The 6,627-nt window shown below is 34.8% G+C and overlaps 1 non-coding gene across 1 annotated transcript; it reads right to left on the bottom strand.

The window, feature by feature from the left end:
* Window positions 1–4,473: 4,473 nt before the first annotated feature.
* LOC119471854 lies at window positions 4,474–4,580 on the bottom strand. Its single transcript, XR_005200946.1, has one exon. It is a non-coding gene; the product is annotated as a U6 spliceosomal RNA (small nuclear RNA).
* Window positions 4,581–6,627: the final 2,047 nt, after the last annotated feature.

Genomic DNA, 6,627 nt, shown 5'->3' on the forward strand with positions numbered 1-6,627 from the left:
ATCTTTATGAGTTCAGCTGTTTTGATTTTTAGCTCCCATGAATAAGAGAGAAGATGCAAAGTCTGTCTATTTGTGTCTGGCTTATTTCATTTAATTTAATGACCTCCACTTCCATCCATGTTGTTGCAGATGACAGGATCTCATTCTTTTTCATGACCAAGTAGTACTCCATTGTGAATATGTACCACATTTTCTTTATCCATTCATCTGTTGATGGACTCTTGGTTGCTTCCAAATCTTGACTATAGTAAATAGCACTACAATAAACATGGGAGTACAGATGTCTCTTCAATATACTGGCTGCCTTTCAAAAGAAAGCTGTATACCTAGCAGTGGAATTGCTGGATCCTATGGGTATTCTATTTTTAGTCTTCTGAGGAACCTTCATATTGTTCTCTATACTGGCTGTACTAGTTTATATATCTACCAGCAGTGTTCAAGAGTTCCCTTTTCCCACAACCTAGCAGCATTTGCTATTGCCCACCTTTTGGATAAAAGCCATTTCAACTGGGGTGAGATCATATCTCATTTTAGTTCTGACTGCATTTTTCTGATGACCAGCGATGCTGAGCTCCTTTTCACACACCTGTTTGCCATTTGTATGCTTTCTTTTCAGAAATGCCTAGACAGATCTTTTACACATTTTTTAATCAGACTATTAATTTTTTTCCTATTGTTTATTCTCCATATATATTCTGGTTATTAATTCCTTATCAGATGGCAGTTTGCGAATATTTTCTCCCATTTTGTGGGTTGTCTCTTCACTTCGTCAATTGTTTACTTTGCTTTACAGAAGTTTTAACTTGATATGATTCCACTTCTCCATTTTTGCTTTAGTGTTCTATGCTTGCGGGGTGCTACTCAAGAAATCTTTGTCCAGACCAATTTCCTGGAGCATTCCCCAAAAGTTTTTAATAGCTTTGTAGATTCAAGTGTCAGATTTAAGTCTTTAATCCATTTTGATTTGATTTTGTGCATGGTAAAACATGGTGCTCTAGTTTAATTATTCTGTAGATAGATATCCAGTTTTCCCAGCATCATTTATTGAAGAGACTGTTCAATCTCCCAAAGTATGTACTTGGCACCTTTGTCAAAATGAGTTCACTGTAGGTCTATGGATCTGTTTCTTGGTTTTCTATTCTGTTCCATTGGTCTATGTTCTTGTTTTTATGCCAGTACCATGCTGTTTTGGTTACTGTAGCACTGTAATATAATTTGAAATCAAGTAATGTGATTTCACAGGTTTTGTTCTGTTAAAAATGGCTTTGACTCTTCTGGGTCTTTTGTAGTTTCACATAAGTTTGAGAATTGTTTTTTCTATTTCTGTGAAGAATGTCGTTGATATTTTGATAGAGTTTGCTTTGGGTATTACAGATATTTTAACAGTATTGATTCTTCCAATCAATAAACATGTAATATCTTTTCATTTTTTGTGTGCTTTATAATTTCTTACATCAATGTTTTATAGTTTTTATTGCAGAGATTTAAAAAAAATTTTTTTATACTTTAAGTTCTGGGGTACATGTACAGATCATGCAGGTTTGTTACATGGGTGTACACATGCCACAGTGGTTTGCTGCATCCATCCCTTGTCATCTACATTGGGTATTTCTCCTAATGCTTATCCCTCCCCAATCTCCCCAACCCCTGCTATACCCCCTGAGGTTTGCTATCCCTCCCCTAGCCCCATCACCCCCAACAGACCCAGGTGTGTGATGTTCCTCTCCCCGTGTCCATGTGACTATGCAGCCATAAAAAGGGTAGAGATCTTTTCTGTAACTGTACCCTAGGTATTTTATTTTATTTGTAGCTATTATAAACAGGATTACTTTCTTGATTTCCTTTTCAGATTGCTCACTGTTGGCATATAGAAATGCTACTGACTTTTGTATGTCAGTTTTGTATCTTGCAACTTTACTTATCAGTTCTAATAGGTTTTTGGTAGAGTCCTTAGATTTTTCCAAATATAAGATTGTATTATCTGTAAACAAGATTAGTGTGATTTTCTTTTTCCATTTACATGTCCTTTATTTCTCCTGTCTGCTCTAGCTAGGAATTTCAGTACTGTGTTGAATAACAGTGGTGACAGTGGCATGTTCATTATGTTCCAGATTTTAGGGAAAAAGCTTTCAGTTTTTCCCTGCTTAGTATGATATTAGCAGTCAGTCTGTCATACATGGCTTTTGTTATGTTGAGGTAGGCTCCTTTTATCCTGTTTTTTTGTTTGTTTTCTGCATTTTTTATTTTTAGTTATTGGGTACATGTGGAGGATGTTCAGGCTTGTTACACAGGTAAACAAGTGCCATGGTAGTTTGCTGTAACTCTCAACCCATCACCTAGGTATTAAGCGTAGCATGCATTAGTGAATTTTCATAATTCTCTCCCTCTCCCCAACCCCATGCCCTGAAAGGCCCCAGTGTGTGTTGTTCACCTCCCTGTGTCCCTGTGTTCTCCTTGTCCAGCTACCACTAAAAAGTGAGAACAGGCAGTGTTTGATTTTCTGTTCTTGTTTTAGTTAGCTGAAGATAATGGCTTCCAACTTCATCCATGTCCCTGTAAAGGTCATGATCTCATTCCTTTCTATGACTGCATAGTATTCCATGGTGTATATGTACCACATTTTCTTTATCCAGTCTATAGTTGATGGGTATTTGGGTTGATTTCATGTCTCTGCTATTATGAATAGTGCTACAATGAACATACACATGCATCTTTGTAATAGAATTATTTATAGTCCTTTGGGTATATACCCAGTAATAGGATTGCTGGGTCAAATGGTCTTTCTGGTTCTCGATTTTTGAGAAATCACCATACTGTCTTTCTCAATGCTTGAACCAACTTACATTCCCACCAACAGTGTAAAAGAATTTGTATTTCTCCACAACCTCACTAGCATCTGTTGTTTCTTTTTAATAATGACCATTCTGACCAGTGTGAGATGGTATATCACTGTGGTTTTGATATACATTTCTCTAACAATCGGTGATGTTGAGCTTTTTTTCCATGTTTGTTGGCCACATGAATGTCTTCTTTTTGGAGTTGTCTGTTCATTTTCTTTGCCCACTTTTTAATGGTTTTTTACTTGTAAATTTGAGTTCCTTGTAAATTCTCAATATTAGACCTTTGTCAGAAAATAGATTGCAAAAATGTTCTCCCTCTTTGTAGGTTGTCTGTTTGAGCTGATGATAGTTCATTTTGCTGTGAAGAACCTCATTAGTTTAATTAGATCCCATCTGTCAATTTTTGCTTCTGTTGCAATAGCTTTTGGCAATTTCATCATAAAATCTTTGTCCATGCCTATGTCCTGAATGGTATTGCCTAGATTTTCTTCTAGAATTATTTTATAGTTTAGGGTTTTTCATTTAAGTCTTTCATCCATCTTATTTTTTGTATAAAGTATGAGGAAGGGGTTCAGTTTCAATTTTCTACAAATGGATAGCAAGTTTTCCCAACACCATTTATTAAATAGGGAACCCTTTCATCATTGCTTGTTTTTGTCAGGTTTGTCAAAGATCAGATGGTTGTATATGTGTGATCTTATTTCTGAGTTCTCTCTTCTGTTCCATTGGTCTATGTGTTTGTTTTTGTACCAGTACCATGCTGTTTTGGTTATTGTACCCTTACAGTAGAGTTTGAAGTTGAGTAGCATAATGCCATGGTGCCACCAGCTTTGTTCTTTTTGCTTAAGATTGTCTTGGCTATATGGGGTCTTTTTTTATTTCATGTGAATTTTAAAAATAGTTATTTTTAATTCACTGAAGAATGTCAATGGTAGTTTAATGGGAATAGCATTGAATCTATGAATTACTTTGGGCAGTATGCCATTTTAACAATATTGATTCTTCCTATCTATAAGATGTAAAATTTTCCATTTGTTTCTACCCTCTCTGGTGTGCTTGAGCAGTGGTTTATAGTTCTTTTTGAAGAGGTTCTTCACATCCCTTGTTACCTGTATTCCTAGGTATTTTACTCTTTTTGTAGCAATTGTGAATGGGAGTTCATTCATAATTTGGCTCTCTGCTTGCCTCCTCTTGTTGGTGTATAGGAATGCTTGAGACTTATGCACACTGATTTTGCATTCTGACACTTTGCTAAAGTTGCTTATCAGCTTAAGAAGCCATTGGGTGAAGAAGATGGGATTTTCTAGATATAATATCATGTCATCTGCAAAAAATACAATTTGACTCCCTGTCTTCCTATTTGAATATGCTTTATTAACTTTTCTTGCCCAATTGTCCTGGCCAGAACTTCCAATGCTTTGCTAAATAGGAGTGGTGAGAGAGGGCATCATTGTCTTGTGCCAGTCTTCAAGAGAAATGCTTGCAGTTTTTGCCTATTCAGTATAATATTGGTTGTGAGTTTGTCATAAATGGGTCTCATTATTTTGAGTCATGTTCCTTCAATACTTAGTTTATGGAGTTTTTACATGAAAGAATATTGAATTTTACCAAGGTCATTTTCTGCATCCATGAAAAAAATATGGAATGCTTCACAAATTTGCATATCATCCTTGTGCAGGGGCCATGCTAATCTTCTCTGTGTCATTCCAATTTTAGAATATGTGCTTCCCAAGTGAGTACCTATCCTGACTTTTGAGAGTTTTTATCATGAGGGAATGTTGAATTTTCTCACATGCTTTCTAAGCATCAGTTGAAATGACCATAGGGGTTTTGTTCTTCATTCTGTTAATATGATGTATCACATTGATTGAATTGTGTATGTTGAACCATCTTTGCATCCCTGGAATAAATACCACTTGGTCATGACAAATGATCTTTTAAATGTGTTATTGCTTTCAGTTTGCTAGTATTCTGTTGAAGGCTTTTACATTGATGTTCATCAGATACATTAGCTTTTAGTTTTCTTTTATTGAAGTGCCTCTGTATGGTTTTTATATCAGTGTAAGATTGGCCTCAATGAGTTTGGAAGTATTTCCTCCTTCTCTATTTTTCAGAGTAGTTTGAATTGGATTGGTATTAGTTCTTCGAAAGTTTGGTAAACATTCAGCAGGTAAGCCAGTAGTTCCTATGCTTTTCTATGCTGGAATTGGTTTTATTATGACTCTGATCTCATCACTTGTTCTTAGTCTGTTCAGGATTTGGATTACTTCCTCATTCAATCTTGGTAAGTTGTATGTACCTAGGAATATATCCATTTCTTCTAGGTTTTTCCAATTAATTGGCATATTGTTGCTTATACTTGTCTCACAATTCTTTGACTTTCTGTGGTATGAGTTGTAATGCCTCCCTTTTCATCTCTAATTCTACTTTTTTGGGGCTTCTCTAGTATTTTCTTAGTTGGGTTAAAGATTTGTTAATTCGTTTTCCCAAAAAATCAACTTTGTGATTTATATTTCTTTTCTATTTCATTGATCTCTGCTCTGATCTTTATTATCGCTTTCCTTCACTAATTCTGGACTTTGTTTGCACTTGCTTTCCTGGTTCATTACCTAAAGTTTTTCTACTATTTTGATATAGACACTTATTGCTGTAAACATTCCTCTTAGCACTGCTTTCACTGTATTTGATAGGTTTTGGGGATGTTGTGTTTTCACTATCATTTGTGTAAAACAATCTCCATCTCCTTCTTAACTTCTTCTTCAACCCATTGGTCATTCTGGAGCACACTGTTTAATTTCCTTTGTTTGCATAGTTTCCAAAGTTCGTCTTGTTATTAATTTATATTGTTATTTCATTGTGGTCAGAGAAGACAGTTATAAAGTTTTTTTTTTTATTTTTTAGTTTAAGACTTGTTTTTTGGGATAACACATAATCTATCATTGAGAATGATTCATGTGCTAAGGAGAAGAATGTATTCTGCAGCCACGAGATGAATTGTGCTGTAAAAATCTATTAGGTCCATTTGGTCTATAGAGTAAATTAAGTTGGATGTTTGATTTTCTGTCCAGATGATCTGTCCAATGCTAAAAGTGGGACCCTGAGCTCTTTAGCTACTATCATGGTGGGTTCTGTATCTTTCTTTAGCTTTCTTTATCAATATCTAATGATATTGGCTTTATATATCTGGGTGCTCCAGTGTTGGGTGCATACATAATTGTTATATCCATACGTATCATTGTATAGTCACCTTCTTTGTCTCATAGTTTTTGTCTTAAACCTGTATTTCTTGATATAAGTATAGCCACTCCTGTTCTTTGTATGTTTCCATTGGCGTGTAATATCTTTTTCTATCTCGTTATTTTCAGTCTATGTGTTTCTCATATGCAACAACTTATTAGGCCTTTTTTTTAAATTTAGCAACTCTGTGTCTTTTGATTAGAGAGTTTAATCTATTTATATCAAATGTTACTGATAAGTAAGGACTTCCTTCTGCCTTTTTTGTTATTTGTTTTCTGCTTGTTTGTGTTTTTCTCTTGTTTCCTTCTTGTTTTTATGAAGGTGATTTTCTTTGGTGGTGTGTTTTAATTTCTTGCTTTATGTGCATCTGTATAGGTTTGTTGATTTGAGGTTACCATAAGGCTTGCATATGACCTATTATTTTAAACTGATGACAACTAAACACTGACTGCATAAATAAAAAACGAGTAAAAACTTTACCCTCTAACTCCATACCCCTGCTTTTTAACTTTTGTTATTTTTATTTACATGTTATTCTAAGTTTTAAAAA

This window comes from Cebus imitator, unplaced genomic scaffold, assembly GCF_001604975.1.
Source record: "Cebus imitator isolate Cc_AM_T3 unplaced genomic scaffold, Cebus_imitator-1.0 Scaffold76, whole genome shotgun sequence".
NCBI classification, from domain to species: domain Eukaryota; kingdom Metazoa; phylum Chordata; class Mammalia; order Primates; family Cebidae; genus Cebus; species Cebus imitator.